This window comes from Siniperca chuatsi, linkage group LG2, assembly GCF_020085105.1.
Source record: "Siniperca chuatsi isolate FFG_IHB_CAS linkage group LG2, ASM2008510v1, whole genome shotgun sequence".
Taxonomy (NCBI): Eukaryota; Metazoa; Chordata; class Actinopteri; order Centrarchiformes; family Sinipercidae; genus Siniperca; species Siniperca chuatsi.
Genome location: NC_058043.1, coordinates 27775248 through 27794206, shown reverse-complemented (window position 1 = coordinate 27794206; position 18959 = coordinate 27775248). Strand labels below are relative to the sequence as shown.

The following is an 18959-nucleotide window of genomic DNA, read 5'->3' as shown; positions in this document are numbered from 1 at the left end:
ATGTAAAAGTCTTCACTTGCACCAAAGTTTTTACATCTTAAGGCCTGTCCAAAACTGGATGCTAAGAGCTGCCAAGTAAAAGCTTGCATAATCTGGCTATAGGTTAAATCATTATTATGCTATATCAATGTGAGAATGAGAGTAGCAAAACTGACATTTACTAATGTGAAAATGTCAGACTATTACTTAAACCCTGTAGTAGGCAGTGTAATGTTAAAATAAGGTTGCAGGAGCACATCATTAAGGGCCTTGACTTCTTGGCTGTGTTTTCAGTTGGCAGTCCCAGCCTAATAAGAAACATAACATGGCAAGGCCTGCTCTTCCATCATCATTGCTGGGTGGAAAGTTGGTGTGCTTTGATCATGTCTTTTGGGCGCATCACTCCAGCTTAGCCTGCTGCTCGCTATGTGATAAGCCATCAGAGTACTCAGATCTAAGCCGGCAGCTCCGTGGGCTTGAGGAGAGACAGGAGAGAGTAATGGAGATGAGGAGAGAGCAGCAATGCAAATTTTGTTGACAGACTGTTACTGCAGCTGTTCTCTTTGCCTTTGAATTCAACAATGTTACTGTCCATCTTCACTCATCTCTGAAGAAAAGGCCATGTTTCATTTTTAAGTCCTTTCTTTGTGGAACAGCACTGTTTCCATGTTGTATTTTTTGCCCTCTTGGCAATTAAAACACCTTTAATTAGACGCGCATATTAATTGCCTCAAAAACACATGTGATTTAATTATTTTACAAACTGTTATGTTCAGATGCGCTCTTAACTGCGGTTAACTGATACGAGTTCACTTTAAAGTTGAATGCTCCGTTTTCGCACTACTTTCGTCTGACTGTACATAAAACATCATTATGAAAGGGTGCTCCTAATTGACGGGTTGTTGCTTGTTTATTTGATATATATTTACCAGCTGGGTGGTAATTGGGAAACAGTAATTACCCAAGATGCAGTGCAGCGCTTCAGCAGAGGTGCTACCTCGCTGATGAGTCTGGAGCACAGATGAAAGTATGCAGGTTACTATTATCATCCTAGCAGGCTGTTTAAATGCTTGACAGCGGAAAGCAGAGATGGCTAATTGGGCCCGTGTCCCTTACATAGTCGCATTGTTTACTGTGATGATGTACAGTGTGAGATCAAAAGCATGATACTTTTATCTTTGTGCATTTTTTGGTACAATTATTACCAGTATACCTGAGCAGTTAATAGCAACAATAAAAGGCCAGTGGATGTAAGGGCCTCATGGATTTGGAGTCCCTCCTGATGATGTAGTTCCTTCACTGATAATAGCCTTGTTAACTGAGATTCATTACCTCTTCATTCAGAGTCCCCTGGATATTGAGGGAGAGTGTTCTCAAACTACTGGGTTTGCCACGGTGAAGTCATACTGATGTGGTTTTGTGAGCTATTCATGGAAGGTGGTGACGGTATCTTCCCTGACTCCTGATGATTCAGTTGACCTGAGACTGGGGTGGTGGGGGTGGTATTTGACTTTGTTTGCTACTCAATTCCACTTTCACACCAACTCTCGCTTTCTCTCTCTCTTTCTCACAGACACTTTCTCTCGCTCTCCAGTTCACTCCTTCAAACATACAGAGATGCACACCTTGTTTGTGTGCAGGCTGCTGTTGTTTGATAGCCCGCTCTCCCAGTAGATCTTCAGACATTGTTGTTGTTTGCCTGTGATGGTTGGAGTGTGTGACTTGCATTTGCCCGGGCTCCTTGGAGGGAGTTTGTTTTTGTTCTCAGTGTTGTAAACAGGGTGGAGCTTCATTCCCAAACCACTCAGTTGGTGATGGTTATTTTCACAGGAGTTATTTTTTTGTTTATCACTTTGGTCAATAGATTAGCCTGGGATGGAATTATGTGTTGAAGCAGATAGTGTGGCTAACCTATTGCTGCATGTGCTGACTAGATAAACACTTATTGTAGTCACTGTTGTTTTCGTGATTAAAGAAGCACTCAGATATGGAGCTATATCTCTGACTTTGTTAGGGCTGGGTGATAATTCAGTAGTATCATTTATGTCTTTCCAAATGATTATACTAGGCCAAAATTTAAATTTGACTTCAGAGTTCTCATTTTTATTTTAGTGTGAAATACTGTGAAGATACATTTTTAATTACAGAATTTTGTTTTAGGAAAGCCCTTCCACAGTCATTATGTTATTTTGAATACTTTTCCAAATATTTTAACATATCAATAACAAGATAGTGATGATCACAGTTAGGCATGGGACGATATGAAAATTTCATGTCACGATTGTCCTGGCAGAAATAATTGCGATTCACGATATTATCCCGATAATGAACAAAATATGCTTAAAACTCTAATCACTGCACCTTACATTTTGTTAAGAAACAAATATTTTTATTGCATCACAGATAGGACACACATCTATTTAGCAGACATCCTTTTTAGTGAAAAACACACAATCAAACAATCTTAAATAAGGTAATCATAAATCATAAGGTCCCCCCTGCCTGGAATGACTGGAAAGATACAGGCTCCCCCTTGTGGCACTTCGAAATAAATCAGGAAATCAATATAGGACTGTACGTTAGCGAGCTACACAGCTTTTTCAGGTCACTCGTGAAGATATTCCCGATTATCCCAATAATGGAAATTCAACCCGATCAACTTATCTTGAGTGTTTTTATCGTGTTGTGTTTTTCCGTATCTTATACCCCTAGGTTGGCAATATATTTTCACTTTGTCACTGGTTAAAATTTAAATGGAGATTTTGGACATTATGAGATAATTGTGACCCCTTGCTGTTCCCATTTATAACTCTAAGCATAGTAGCTAACGTTTTGTACTTTCAGTAAAGTCTTTACTCAGGTCATGGCACAATTTTCTGACTAACTTTGCTCAAAAGTGTCTTTGCCAGAGGAAAAGAACGAGGTTATCCTCAGATGTGGCTTTATCAGAAGTTATTTCAGGAATAAGATTTCTGTTAAATGCCAAAAGGTCATAATGAAGTCCCAGCCCAGTTTTCAAAAAACAACATTTTTGTTTATTATAGCCAATTGGCTGAACACATCCGTGGCTAGGAATGGCAGTGGCTAGGGATTGTCCTTCTCCAGCCCAGTAGTTTGCTATGAACACGCACTAGTTGAGTCCTGGTAGAAAAAGCCAAGACTGCTGCAATTTAAGATTTTTGAAGTAATATTTAGACAGTACATGGATTTATATAGACTTGCAGCATGTACAGTATTTGAGGCTTCTGTTTATCGAGTAAGTTTAAAGATGAGATCCACACAAAGATCCATGTCAGGTATGATACATCTGTGGCTTTCACAGAATGGCTCAGCATCAGAGACTGCGGATGTGTGTAAAGTCCCTTTTAAACGGGAGGCAACAGCCGCAGTGGCTGCCACTGATCCTGCAAAGGTCTCACCAGAATCATACAGCAGCAAGCACAGCAGTCCGCTGTCTGACAGGCAGCATGCAGGAACTTTGAAATGGTCAGCAGCAGATATTAAGAAAATCTGGGTCCAAGTTTGTGAGTGGGAAACCCATCCTCCTGCTGTGCCACTCCCACAGAGTTACTGTCAGGGTGTCATTGCAGTGAATACAGGGGCGGAAAGCAGCTGCAGAGTTACGTTACGCTACGTTCATACAGCCAGCTAAACACAGTTGTCACTCCTCACACTAGTGGTACAACAACAGTGTATATCATCATATAAAGTTAAGTATTCGGTTGATTTGCACAGTATGTACAACAACACACCAACAGTTTTTCGTTCAGTAACTCACAGAGAGGGAGATAGGAGCAAGGTGTCACGAAGCCTATACACATATACACAGTGCTCATTTCTCTCTGCTCTGTACAATACAAGACTCACTCTCACCAGTACATGCAGTTGTCAATCCCAGACACTAGCTGTACGAGTGTAGCAGCTGTCAACCATATTTTTTTTAAAGTCAAAAAACACACTAACTCGAAACTCAATGAAATGAATGGTTATGAATCTATCATAGCTGCACCATTTATCAACTGAAAGTTGTGTTGTCAGTTCATCTCCAATGCAGTTTGAATGATTATAGGAGACGCTTCAGCAGCACTTTGTGTAATAACCTAGTGCTGGTAGTATTCCCCCGTTTCCTAAGACCAATGTGCTTTACCTCTTGACAGTAAGCATGCACACGCACACTGGTAGTCAGGTGACATAACAGCAGGCGGTAACAACAGGCACATAGCTCATGTGTAAAACGTGCTCTGTCAAAAACAGTGTTTTACAGTGGTGAGGAAAAAATGGTGTTCTACAGGATAGACCTTATGGAGTTCAGTGATGAGTTTTTGTACAAGAGCACAAACATAACACATAAGCTCTTGAACATCTCTTTCGTAAAGAGTATTTGCAGTTGATCTGAATGAGTTAATGCTGGCTTAGCTTCATGATCCTGACACTGCTCAGCTTTCTTATGAATGGGTGAACACACGTTTATTTAAGGGTTGGAAATTCTGTTGATTGTTATTGTTGCTTACAAGACATTTATCTAAGTGACTACACAAGGCTAAAAAAAGACCAAGATAAAGACAGCGAGAACAACAGAAAGACTGTATGAGTGGGTGAACGAGAGAGAGAATCTGAAATGGAACTGAAACTTTATTTGGTACTTATTTTGTTCCAGGTACTATAGTAAAAAGCATGAGAAAAAAAATCTAATTCTGTACGTTAGCTGTGATATGAATAGAAAATCAGTTGCAGATCCGAGTCTCTGTGAACAATGATGACGACCGGTCGCACCAGAGATGAACCTGTGATAGCAGTGGCTTATGTATTGGTCAAACACGGGTAGAAAGCCTGTGTGTTACACCACATCAAATATGAGGTTTGTGTATAAAAACGGACCCAAATTTGTTTCACATTCTATTTATTCTCTTATTTATACTTAATATATATTTTAGTTTTCAGTTAGCTGCGGTCAAAGCGTGAGCAAATTTCAAATGTTTTGTTGTGAATGTGTATTGACAATATTTGAAAATATTTTAATTGCAATATTTTGTTAAAACTGTCCTTGTAAGTTAATCATGAGAGCTTTTTCATTCCCACTATATTCAATTTTAAATGTATTTTTTAGACAGCATGAACGATCACATTGCCTTGATATGATTCACATTATTCCAGTGTGTTCCTGCAACAGGAACATTTCACAGTTTGTGAAATCTGGGAGTAATAGAGTGACACTGACAAGTGACATCAAAGTGCCTTCTGCATCATGCACACATGTTCAGTGTTGCTTTCCTCCCAACTCGCTACTGTTAACCATTTACTATTTACTGTTTACAGCTTTTTGTTGGAAATTAACAGCACCTGTTGTAAATGCTGCCAATATGGTGTGGTTTAAGCAATCAGTTACTGGATAGTTTTCTAAAAGCCTTTTCATGTTGTGTACATGGAGCGCATGATGTACACGCTTTTAATGTGTTGACCAATCACTTCCTCACACTGAAAACAACTCACAGTTAGAAATGAATAAATCAATCTTTTCATATCCTACTACAGAGAGGAGTTGGGCCGGGATTTTGAGTGCATTTCTGTGTACACAATTGTATGCAGTGACTGAAGGGCTAATTCAAAGAATTTTAATCACTCCCACCAACCCTCTTGCAGTGTCATTTTTTTGCAAATTCCCCATAAAATGAATAGACGAGTCTCTTTTTAGAGCATAATGGCTACATTAGAATATGAGATGGACAGTAGATGAAAATTCTGTATCCTTCATGCACTCTTTCACTTAGTCACTCTGATCTCTTTTATCAATAGTAGTCCTGTGTAAAAGACCTTGCAGGCCACAGTGAAGTGTTCAGTTGAACCTCACATACACACAGGAATGGAAAAGGAGAGGTGAGAACAATTTGAGCAGTAAATTGTAGAGTAGGTGGTGCAGGATCGACTGTTTCAGAACCAGCTTAGCTAATGTATGATTTCATGCTGTGGAACTAAAAATAGATTTGTTTTGATTGTGTTTAAGTCTCTCCATCTTCATTGATTGCAATGCCACACCCTCCTACCAGATTCACAGTGACAGCTCTTTTTCCACCAAGTGAGATCATGTCATTGAAGGCCGTGTGTTGTTCTCATCAGGGCCAACCGCATAGTGCCAGTCAATATGTAAACAATGGTGGAGACAGTTTCTCATTGCCTAACTGACATTTCTCATTCCTTGGCTGATGATTCATCTGAGAGATGTCACCTCACAAAGTGTTTTCAGGGTGTACTGTACTTATGGCGGTTTCAATAATTCACTCTGTGATCTTTGTCCACCACATTCACAGCCATATACTAAATATGCTAATATTGTAGGCTATTCAAGGCCACTCACTTCTTGTTTGGACTCTGATCCATAAATAAGCAACGATATTCCAGATCATGTGACCAGACTTGGAAAAACAAGTTCTTGCCTGAACAGACAGTACTGTTGCTAACTACAGCTACCCCTGCGTTGTCATCAGCAAGTAGGTCTAAAAGTTAATATGTATGGAGGTGATCACTTAAAATTATAGTGAATAACTGTCCTATCCCAATTGGTTTGCATTGCTAAAATACGCAAGGAAACCCTTGATCACATAAAGTCGGTCTGTCGCATATAGGAAGTGGCTCAGTTCAAGTCAAAAATAACTTGCAGCTTGTTTTTTCATGTGGTCATGAGTCTGTTCTTATGGAATGCCTCTCAGATATAAGAATTTTTCCTTTTTTATTGATGGCAAAATGTTCTATGCATGGATCCAGCTGGAGAAAAAATATGTATATATGAATTTTGGCTATATAATATTTCCACGGCAGTAGGGCTTGTTGATATAAAAAAAAAGCCATTTCAGTATTTTTAAAGGAGTACTCCACTGAAAAGCTTTTTAGTATGTAATTACAATAGTTACAATAATCTGGTTACTATAGATTCCAATAGCGTCCCAGAGTCAAAGCAAAGAAAGCATAAAAACGCCCATAGAAGCTATTTAAAACCACTCCTGCTGTGTAATCCACAGTGTCTATCCATATGCTCACCAGGGTTAGATAGTGATACATACTTTGAGATTATAATTCTTAATCTGCAAGATTAAAATTTGTCTTCCATCAGGGATTGTTCCATCCTTGCTATCAGTTTAATTTCTCTGGGTGTAATAGGCCATCGTTGTCCATAAACAGTTTCACAATAGATTTTCCACAAATTTCCAAATTTATATCACAATGTATATCAATATTGCAATATAAGATTCCGTAGATAGTGACAGAGGATTTTATCCACATCAACTACTCCCAATGCTCACTATGCTCCAAACAATTTATTGGTGTTGCTTCACCAATAAATGGCTTAATATGCTAATTCTGGTGTGTTGGAGCTATGAGGAGGCAATATCAAGACATGGAAGAAAGATGTTTAGCTCACCAATTTTGTAAGTAATTCATAAAACAACATAAGGCAACATAACATAAATAACATATAATTTGCTGCTTATAAATGTAAGACAAGATGGTCTAATAAGAGTCAACAAGGTGAAAATACACAAAATAGTCAACAGTCTACAGTATGTAGACAACCAATCTTAAAGTTATGTTAGTTTAACATTCTGCAGTAAATCTATTGTTTACTGGCAATATAATACGATTAAAGTGTGGCATCCACGTTCTGCATTGTTTCTGTCCTGTAATTTAATTAGTTTCTGCTAGAAAATAAAGTGAAATCGAGTGAAATATCTATCCCACTCTAACTCCAGCTAGATAAGAGTTTTAGGTGCCTTTTTCCTTTGATGCCTCTTCAGGTAGTATAAGATTTGATCAGTAGCAACTGACTGTCAGTGGAACTGAACTGAACTCTTTTTTTGTATAAAGACACCTGGCAGTGAGGTTACAGGAGGCAAAGATGTTCCTTGCTTGCACGTTCTGGAAATGAAACCTTTGTGGATATTTCTCTCCACTTGTGCTAATGTAAATGATTTGCATGGAGTTTGTCCCTGCTGATTAAGGCTGTTTGGACTGTTCTTCTTTGGAACCATGCCAATTGAATTTTCTGCCTTCTAACACGCTTGGAGAGTGGGGAATATGGTTCTCATTGGGCCTGAGGCTTGATCTCCTTCTTGCCTCCCCCAGTCCTTTCACATCACTCTGACAATTAGTAAACTCGACCATCCCCAAATGACACACGTAATTAAAGAGTTGGCATTATAATTACAATGTGTTTATTGTCTGTTTATGGATTTTGTGCAGTGCATAACGCACTGGGAGATTTCTTTGGGGTAAATGGATTGAGGGCTGTTAATATACTTGGTAAATGCGATTTCATGTGGTTAACATCTCGATACCTCCTTTATCAGCCCTTTGACAGTTGCTCTCTCTTTGTCGCACATACAACGCAATTTGGCTGACAGCAGAAACTGGCACCCGAAAAAACCAAATTATTTAGTCATGGGCTTTTAACGGGCACAACGGTAAATGCATGTTAAGTAAATGATGCAATTTATTCCCTTCTCCTCATTGCCAGGCTGGCTGCCACGGGACTTCTGCCAGCTTTAAATAAGTGGTACCCAGATGGCATTCACATGATGCCCACTTGGTTACAAAACGGTTCTGGGGGATAAAGCTGACTGCCACAACAACCAATGGGTCAGCCGGCGAGCCTGTTGCTTTTGCACACTGCATGTGCAAATGGGCTAATGTTGTCTCACTTTGCTGAATTCTTTGGGAAGGTTGTATCTCAGGGGTCATAAATGAATTGGAAAAGAGCCCCGTTAATGAGGAGGGCGGGATAGAGAGATAGGGGAGAGGGATTCTCTGCAGGAATTCGTTTTTTTCTCTGCTAATGTTGGACTTGATTCCTCAAAAAAGCAAGTGATGAGCTTCGCCTCTGGAGTGATATACGCCTGTCAACAAAGCAATTTCTTTACCTTCTTATCTTAGCTGTAAAAAGGCAAAGTCTCCTCTCTTTTATTCTCTTCTCTCCATGCGTTTTACACTCTGCCTCCTGCTCTGCAGCTGTGCTGGTCTCCAGGCTGGCTGTCTCCTGGAGAAGTGGTGAACTGTGTCATCTCCAGCCACTAACAACCACCAGCTGCAGCACCAGCCACCGCTGCAGATCGAGGGACAATGTGAAACTGATTTTCTAACGCAGAGAAATAAATAAACAAAGCCCCTGAAAAAAATGAAACAATACCACAAACAACACACAGCTTATGCAAATGCTGGGGAAATGTGTTCGCAAATCGATAAGCCCTATTTGTGTACGAAGAGACTATAGGACAAGAGTGACCATTTTACACAGAGATGCACATTACTAAGTTTGCTGTTTTATCCGCAGTAGCTATCCCCAAACATCTGTTTCATTTTTTCTCTTCTACAGTACATGTTAAACCCACACATTATGAAACACATAAACTATTTGTTGTTGAGTTGTGACATGAAACGACTCAGAACTGGGGAGGGTGTCTACACATAAGACACCAGATGTTCGAGGCTAAGTTTTAGTCATTGTGGGGGGAGAGGGGTCAAACTGTCAGTAGGTTAAAGGTTGAACAGTATAAAACTCCAACAATCACGCAGTTAATTAGAGGTGATAGATTTATTGTGAATAGTATATTTATGTCACCGTGTTAAGTTCTTTTAGTTTTGATCTAGTTTTGCTGCTGTTGTTCTGATTGTAAAATATGAGTCTGTTGCAAGACACAACAATTCCTCTTGTGAGATATCTGTTTTTTTCCATGAATCAAAAATGAAATCTTAACAGTTTATCCCATTGTTTAGCCTTTTCTCCCAGTCACCTTGTAATTGTTTCTGTGTCATAAGCAGCTATTAGTATTGCTAGAAAATGGTAATGCTTTGAGAGACTCATCTCTCCCAGAGAATGGCTCTCTATCACACTCTCACATTCTTTTAAAAGGGAAAAGGAAGATGAATTTTGCCCATAAAGGCTGTATCACAAGGGCTTTTTATCCTAAATGGCTCTGGGGATTGTTATCTGTGGGAAGTGTGTCCTGCCTCCGTCGTGTTCAATCAAGTGTCCACTTAGCTGTGACCGGGAGTAATTGTTCCCAAGTGGGCCACACACTGACCTGTTAATGTCTGCGTTGACCCTCTAACCTTGTCAGCACGTCTTGGGGAGGAGTTTAAATCATGTGGATCTCCTCCGTGTCTTTACGCTACCGGGTCAAGTGGGCGTCGGCTCTGAAAGACCACTCTCTTGTAATTGTCCCCAGCAGCATGGGTCAGCCATGTGTGTTCCCAAAGATCGGCTCTTATTAGATGATGTACTGGGAGTGGTGTGACTTAATGGGTCAAGCCATTGATCCGATACAGCACCAATGTCCACCAGTGCAGTCACAGTCTCTGCGATACCTGATCACTGGCTTGACTTTAGGGATTGTAAGTTAGGCTACAACGCAGATCCATCTCACTGACTATATGGATGCCAGGTCCGCAGTCTTTTGTGAGTATCATCTCTTGTTCATGTATGGCTTATTGTGCCCTTTTCACTCCCAGATTTACTTCTTTTTCACAATTTGAATAGGTGTTCTCCATTGTAATTCATGGTGTAACATGACAACACAAAACAGATTTAAGACACCATTAATGTAGCCTCAGCATTGATACCCATCAATGAAGGGCCACATACCTAGATTTAATAACTGACTCACTTATGGTCAGTGCCAAAATCTTGTTTTTCATCTTTGTTTTAAGTTGGTGAAGGTGACAGAACGCATCTGACTTGCATCTCTGTAGATGTTGCTTCCAATTTGGCTTCAGCTCCTATGAAACAGCCTTGGCAACACGAGTTATAGAATATGAGTTGCTAAGAGAGAATAATGGTGCTGCAGAAGTGTACTTTTGAATGAGGATTGTAATGTGAAATAGAATAAAGGTCTTACAAGAGCATATACTTTTAGCCTCCTGATGCACTCAGTCCCAAACACATATGCATATAAAGGCCGTCGCCCCATTGTCGGCCAGTTACACTGCATTGAAAACAAACAGGACAGGAGATCAGACATTTCCGATCAGACAAGAAATCAGACATTTTCTCGATTTAGAAGCAGCTGTTATGAAACCGTCTGAGCGGGAGTTGGTAAACCTACATCCATTTGGCTGCTTTTGTTTATATCCGCAAGTCCTGGGTCTTCCGGTGTTCTTTTTTGAATGACGAATGCAGACTACTGCCGCCTGCTGGTATGGAGAGTTATTACCTCTCGCGCAGGCACAGAACGTACATGCTAGTTGGCCGGTCGCTGTAGTCGGTGTGGTGTGTTCTAGTGTCACTTTTGAGACACAGGTGAGGCGACGCAACAGTCTGCTTTTGTCGCAGCTACTTCTTTGACGTTGGTTTGGTCTGTCAGGGCCTTAAGACAGGCAAAGGCGGGTTAGGTGCTGAAGGGGAGTCATGGAGAGTAAGTTTGTCAGGAGGGATAGAGCTTAAGGAGAGGCAAACAACAATGGCAGTATACAACAAATATTTTCACATGTTGTGTGCAGGTGGCCCGTACTAATTTATGTAGCAAAAACCACCTTGATGGGTGCTACTTTCTGACCCTTCTCATACTCCTCAACAAGAATGGACAGCTTCAAATGCTTGACTCGTTTGCCTGGAAACTCACAAATGAGTGGCAATTAACACATATGCTGCAAAGTGGCTGGATGTGGAGTTTCTTCAGAAACTGACATAGTTTGTAATTTGAGTTAAAAGGGGGGATTACAACCACATGTTTCCAAAGTAGGAGTGAGTTGAGTGTTGAGCAGCTGGCATGCAAAAGGCCACAAAGTGAGAATGCTTTACAGTTAGAGGTAAAAAAAAAAAGTTTAACTTTATGTCGGCGTCTTGCAGTATATCTCAGTGTTTGGTTGTTTAGTCTTTTTCATGCACAGATGACACAATAAAATGTAACCACTCTTTAAAATCCAGTGCTTGTTAATTTGCATAAAAGACTCAAAATATGACCACTACCTCTTAAGTTTATGCACTCCCATGCTTTTTTAACATCCCTTTTGTGAGACAGCACATAAATCCCGTCTTCTTTCAATCTTCTCATCAAGTAGTTTTTAAAGCTTCAGTAGGCTGTATGTGGAAGACATGGCAGTGAGCTCGGCTAAAGTCACTGAGTGCCCTCTGTTGTTGATCTCAAAGTGAGGGGACTTTTAAAAGCCAGTGCTCCTTTTGATGGACATAGAGATACAATAGTGCAGCCATAAATCCATGGGGGGAAGCTGTCTGTTGGGATTAACATATTTTTGGGAGTAATGACAAGGATGCAACGGAGTAATCAGAGGGGTCTTATCTGGGGCCGATGGCAGGGCCAGGAATGTGGACTGGCTGTGGAAACAACGGCTGCACTAATGGGGTTAGTTGAATTCCACACTGGTGAATTATGAGAAGTTGGGACGTCGGGGCTGTGGTTTGTTGTGTCTGGTTGGAGAGCTACACCGCCACACACAGAAACAGAGTTATAGATTTGGTTTTTGACACTCTTTCTCATGGAACCAGCCAATTAACTGGGAGCTGAATTGCTTTGCTGTGCTGCTGGAGACACAGCCACATTAAACAGCAAAGTGGTATACACATATATCATAGGGCAACAAGCCACACATGCAGCCATGACTCCTGTGACAGGGACAAAACCAGAAGCCATCCATTCTGCTGCCTCATTTGCATGATCTGAACCGTATCTGGAAGTCATTAGCATCTTTCCACTTGTTTATCTGGCTACAGATGAATGCTTTTGAGCTTAACACCAGGTTTTTGAATAAACAAAATGTCCAGCTTGTTTCAGATGCTTTTGTAGTGGTAAGTCATGCATCATTTATGTAAAAAAACATGTAACATTCTATATATATTTGTTTTTTTTACTGAGGTGGCGACTACTGCAGGGCGGAGACGTGTGGGATTTTTGTTGGTGTATCATGTAGCTTTGTGTTGTGTTACAGTGGTTAAATTACTTTTTTGTAGTAACTATCTCATTATGTTTATGTTGTTAGCTTGTTGTAATACATTTTTGTAATGTGGTATCAGTAATGTATTTCAAATGATGGCTGTTGCTTTTTTTTCTTACATAATTGAAGTGTTCTTATAGGGAAACTTTAAATAGAAAAAATATATACAACTTGTAAATCCTATAGTCAGTATGTTTGGTTGGCTCTCTGTTTCATTACAATTCATTTATATTTGCTGTCCATTTTCCAACAATGATTGACAACACATACAGCTATATGAAATTAATGCAGCTTTGAAGTTTTTTTTTTTTAATGTGGGAATTGCAAAAGCACTCTAACAATCTAATAAAGGGCAACTTTGTGACGTGTTTACAGTTTTAAGGTGAGAAACGAACCACAGAAACCAGTTACTGATACAAACAGTTTTGCTAGTATTTTACCTTGCGTGTCTGTCAGAGTTGCGTATCTGCATGTTCAGATATGACAGATAACTTGATATGCATGTAGGCCAGGAGATGCCAACAGGAATCAGTGTGTCATATCACATATCAAATACTTGTGGCTGATGATGATCACTTTTACTTTTGTCAGTCCTTATGTCATTTCTGTACATGTGGGCTCAGTGGACCAGGCTAGGGGCTTTCCCCACCTTTTCACTTCCTGTTTGTAATAGTTGTATCTTTCCCCTTCCTTTCTTTTCTTTCTTTCTGTCGCTCTCTCTCTGTTAGTGTCCTCTGTGAACCCCCCCGTGGTCCTGCCCTCAAGTCTGTGAGCTGAATTCTGATTGGAGGAATGGAGTGCCAATCTGTCCTGCACCAGTGATCAGGGTATGTGGCAGTCCTCCCACAAACCCTTCTCTTATTTCATACAGTAATGTGTGTTCTGTTTATCTGTGAAGTGACTCCAAAACACTGTAAGGTCTGACTATTAGGCTTATTTGTATCAGGCCATAATTAGCTTGAAGCAGATCCCAACAGATGTATTCTGAGCTTTTCATCAGTTTTATTGTTCAGCTGTTTAGGCCAGTGAGCATGGATGTGAATGATAAAGACACAAATAGTACAGAATAGGGCTGAAATGTTTGGGAAAATCTAATTGCAATTTTACTGACCAATATTGCAATTATTTTGTATAAATTAAACTCTAGGACTGTATTTGTGTAAACTGGTTCCAGGCCTCTGAATTGCTGCCCACATGTCCGATTTTGCCAGTGATTTATAAAGGTCTGAGACTGCTCTTGTGAATGGCTGTTTAAAATCAGAAGAGCCAATCAGGGTTACTTCACAGCCACTAATCCTTGAGGTCCCGATTCAGAGCTATTAAATTAATATGCTTAAAACAATGATATAATATTCGTAGCTTTAAAGGTCCAGTATGTAACATTTAGGGGGAGCTATAGCCAGAAATGGAATATAATATTTACAAGTATGTTTTCATTAGTGTATAATCATCTGAAAATAAGAATTGTTGTGTTTTCATTACCTTAGAATTAGGGCTGGGCGATATGGCTTATAAATAATATCTCGATATTTTTAGGCTATGCTGCGATATACAATACATATCTCGATATACACATTTTCTCTAAAATAACATACCGTAAATTCTCCAAAAGTGTAAACATATGATGATCTTGTAGAATATGATGCATTGCTGTAGATTAGACTACCCAACAGTATATAAAGCAGTTAAAAATTAGCTTAACCTTAAACATTTACAGCAGTAAAATGCAACATACACATTAATCCTTTAGTAATATTAATGAAACATCATATATAATAGTAAAACACTGACAGGGAGCATTTTACTGCACAATGAGTATTTTATGTACATTTTGCTATAATACTTACATAATTTTACCTTAGTAAGGTTTAGAATGCAGAAGTTTTACTTATAGTGGAGTATTTTCAAAGTTGGTATTAGTACTTTTGCTTTAGTAATGGACCTGAATACTTCTTCCATCTCTGGTGAGCACACCCACAGCCAAACTGCAGCTGCGTTACCGGCCGGCCGTTAAGGAAGATAGCCTTGTGGGTAACCTGTGGTGTTGTTGTGAAAGTGAGCCTTTCCCTTACGTTACTTTAGTCAGCCATAAAGTGTGTAGATAAGCTCAGGGTGCAGTATAGTAGTTAGTGGACGGCTGTGTGTTGTGTTTGCTGCCACAGAAAAGAAATACTGTCCCTGTTTGTGTAACGGAGCTATGGCGTCTTCTTGTACTCTTCACAGCGGAGTTGCTCCAGACTGTGAACAGCTAGCTACTTAGCAGCTTCGAATCAGGCTAAAGTCAATTAAAATAGCCTAAAACCCGAGGTCTCCCAAATACGTTTTGGAGCTGCGGAGATGGAACCGCGGGCAGAGTAATCGGAGCGATCAGATGATTGATCGCGTTTTCTCTTGTCGTAATAAAGTTAGCTGTTAACTAGCTAGCTGTTCACAGTCTGGACCAACTGCTCGAAGAGTAGAAGACACCGTAGTAACATTACATAAACTGACTTTTTATTTCTTTTTTGGGCTAGCAAACACAACACACAGCCTTTCACTAACTATTATTCTGCAACCTGAGCTTATCTACACACTTTATGGCAGACTAAAGTAACGTAACTACCCCTCAGCGGCGTCCAGCAGAAACACTGAAAACTTGAATATGATGATATGGTCATCTGCTATATCGCACATTAATTAATATTCGACTATATCGAATATATTCGATATATCGCCCAGCCCTACCTAGAATGAGCCGTTTTATCTACAAAGGGAGCGGACGTCCTTCCATGGAGGTCGCCATGTTTCACCGCCACGTTTCTACAGTAGCCCAGAACGGACAAACCAATCACTGGGTGGGTGATGTGAGCGGCATTGAAATGGTTGCAAAGTCCAATTTCACTGTAGACCTGTAACTGTATGATCCTGACAGGGATTCACTATCTGTCCACTTTGTCATTTGCACTACCTAGCTAGCTCCTAACTACCGGTTATGTTAAATGATATAATGATTCTATAGTTTATTAAGAGAAATACTCACCACTCTGTTGGTTCTTTTGCACAGCAAAAAGACTTTCTGTCTCTTCAAATATCAAAGTAATATAGAAGTCATTAATTAACAGTAACATTTTTAGGCAGTGGTTGTATTTGCAGCTGTTGAAATAGAGGATTTCGGGCCAAAACTTTCACCTCCTTACAACGTTTCAAAATGACCTTGTCAATAATTGCGATTAGTGATCGATGGAATATTAATCTGCAAATATTTTGATAATCAATCAATCATTTAACAGATTTTTTAAGCAGAAATTGCAAAAATTCACTGGTTCCAGCTTCTCAAATGTGGATATTTGCTGGTTTTCTTAGTCTTCTGTGAGAATAAACTGAATGTCTTTGGGTTTTGTACTGTTGGTTGGACAACACAGGACATGTTAAGACATATCCTTGGGCTCTGGGTATTTTTTGCTTTTTGCTGACATTTTGTAGACCAAACAATTGATCGATTCATTTAGAAAATAACTGGTAGATTAATCGATAATGAAAATATCCGTTGCAGGCTATTATTAAAATTGAAATTGAAAATTCCACTTTTTCAAATAATGTATTGATATAACAATGATTAACCGTCCAGAATACTTAAAGATATTCAGTGTATGATGAGCTCAGATTTTTTTGTTATGAATGTAAAATGCATAGTTCAGAATCTTTTTTGGTGACATTCACAAATTTGTAGTGCTTGAGGGTACTTATTTATCTTCGCTTCTTTAGTAAACTATTAATACAGTGTGGCAGGTAAGGGGTATTTTCAGGCTAAACTGCTATGTCATTTTGTTATATCATTTGTATGATTTTGTAAATATATGAATTTGAAAATTAGTGCATTTATATTTGCCAACCGTTGCCAACTGAAATTGTATAATAATAATAGAAATAGTAATAGTAATAATAAATAGTTAATTGTACACCAGAAATCAATTAAATATTTGACATCTGTTAATCCAGCATATTGCCCTCTACCTGAATATTGCACTGTCAGCTGCTTTGTGTTCGTGACTCTCCTTTGTTTTTTAATATCTTTGCCATACTGTAGCCTTTCTGTCCCTCTGCTCACCTCTGTCTGCCCTGGGAGCCCTGATTGGCTGAACACTTTCTGCACTATAGTTTGGCTGGTTGCCAGCCATGCTGCCAGTGGCTGCCGTGCCCCCTGATCAGAAGAGAATGTGACATTTGTGCAGAGGTAATGGAATCTGCGTGCAATTAAATCTCTGACTGTGAAGAGGAGTCTATCTCCTCCCTGCTCCCCCCATCTCCTGCCATTGCCAGCAGCAGGGGGGGTCAGGCACGATGATGAAACCTTCCCAGCAGGCCCCTCGCCGCACTCTCTTTCCCAATCTCCATGTCAGGTTGTGTTTCTTAACTTTGCCGCACTAGCCCTGCCTCTATCCGGCAGTTAATTATAGAAAACGTCCATTAGGAATCTCTCCAAACATTGTATAAGAATTAATATTCAATTATAAAAATTACATTACAGGGCTGCAACATTACCAATGCTGTAATGAATTCTGCTGTAGATGACAGTTGTTATTTTGTGGTGACTGTTGTTGGGTGGTTAAGCATTTTTTGATAATTTTTTTTTTGTAGGGGGAGTGGTAGAGAGCAAGACAGAGAGAAAGAAAGCGAGGCAGAGGGCAGATTTATGCATGGATGAGCATGGGGTCATATCTCTGCTCCTCTTTCTCTGCTGCCCTGCCACTACACTTAACGCCTCATTTGTGGGCTTTGTGGCCAATGGCTTGAGTCTGTGATCTGTTGCCATAAAAGGCAGCTTTTTCCTCTCTGCTGATGGGGCACTTGCTTGTGGGTTAATACTAGACCCCCTCTATAGGCGGACTCATATCTAATGGATATGTGTATCCCCATCAGGATAGCTCATAAACATAAAACTCTCTGCTGCCATTGTACTTGGTGGAGCTGGTTGGGAAGGACAGAGCCACGCCATGCAGGCATTTCCCTTGAACTTGTGTAGGAGTAGTTCCTATCTGTCTTCCTTGTCCACACTGGGTGGACGAAGCTGCAGGATATCCAGGTCAAGGTTTGGCTAAATCCTCCCTGTGTCGTTCATACCCTGTGTGGGTCTGCCTAAATGGCGCAATCTTAGTTCATGCTTCTCTTCAGATCAGACATTGGACTCAGTATGAATATTGAATTGGGAATGCATGTTCCAGTTCATTTAAACAATGAAAGATTACATTTTATTTTTCACAATGCTGCTGCCGAATGTCAGCTTTTAATGTTTCTGTCACGTTCAACTCTTTTTTTTCACATTCAGCCTCCCCGGTAATGTGTTTTGTCATGATGAATTATTAATGTCAGCGTTGGTTGAAGGGAGTGTTGTCTCAGAAAATAAGAGGGTCACTCTGTTTTTCTTTTTTCTTCACCCAAGGGTTAATTTGAACCAACAATCAAATGAACCTCCCTATTTCCTTGCTGCACTATGGGTCGTAATAAAAACTGCTGGGTCTTAACTTTATTCACTAACATCCTGCTGAACAAATACAACACTATTCCTATTGGCCCTCCTCTGTTGCAGATGGCTTTGCTGCGTTGTGTGATACAGAGGAAAAGGCTTTGCTTGGGCAAGGAGAGAGAAAGAGGCTTACTCTATTAGTGTCATTCGAATGGTGAATTAGATTAGCCTGAGAGATAGATGCGGAAAATTGTTTTAATTGTATAATTGTCTGTGGTTAGCCACTTGTGCGGAAAAGTGCTGTGATGTAGGTGAAGGCCAGGGAAGAATACATTTTGGCCATTATGTGCTTATTTTGTCTTTGTACAGGAAATGAACAACAATCGGGGGTCCTGAGGATAAAACATAAACACACACAAACCTGCAGGCAGGTTGTGACATGCTCAGTGAGATGCTGCTCTTTAAAGTAATGTCTGGCCAGTGAGCCATCTCTTCAGGCAAAGAGGAGGGCGCCTGTAACCGTCTGATCAAGATGACACAACTTAACACAAATGTAACAGTTATGCAGAATGGCTCGCTTAATTGCTGTTTTGAAGACAAA

At 39.9% G+C, this 18959-nt stretch overlaps 1 protein-coding gene across 18 annotated transcripts in view; it reads left to right on the top strand.

The window, feature by feature from the left end:
* The window catches only part of foxp1b (forkhead box P1b), a 155400-nt gene that overhangs the window by 5456 nt on the left and 130985 nt on the right, over positions 1 to 18959 (top strand). For 16 of the 18 annotated variants that reach the window (XR_006376258.1, XR_006376257.1, XM_044181774.1 and 13 more), the window contains exon 2: positions 13644 to 13742. The exons of the other annotated variants lie outside the window; for them this stretch is intronic. The gene's annotated coding sequence lies outside the window, so the exon portion shown is untranslated. The remainder of the gene's footprint in view (positions 1 to 13643; positions 13743 to 18959) is intronic. 18 annotated transcript variants of the gene reach the window in all.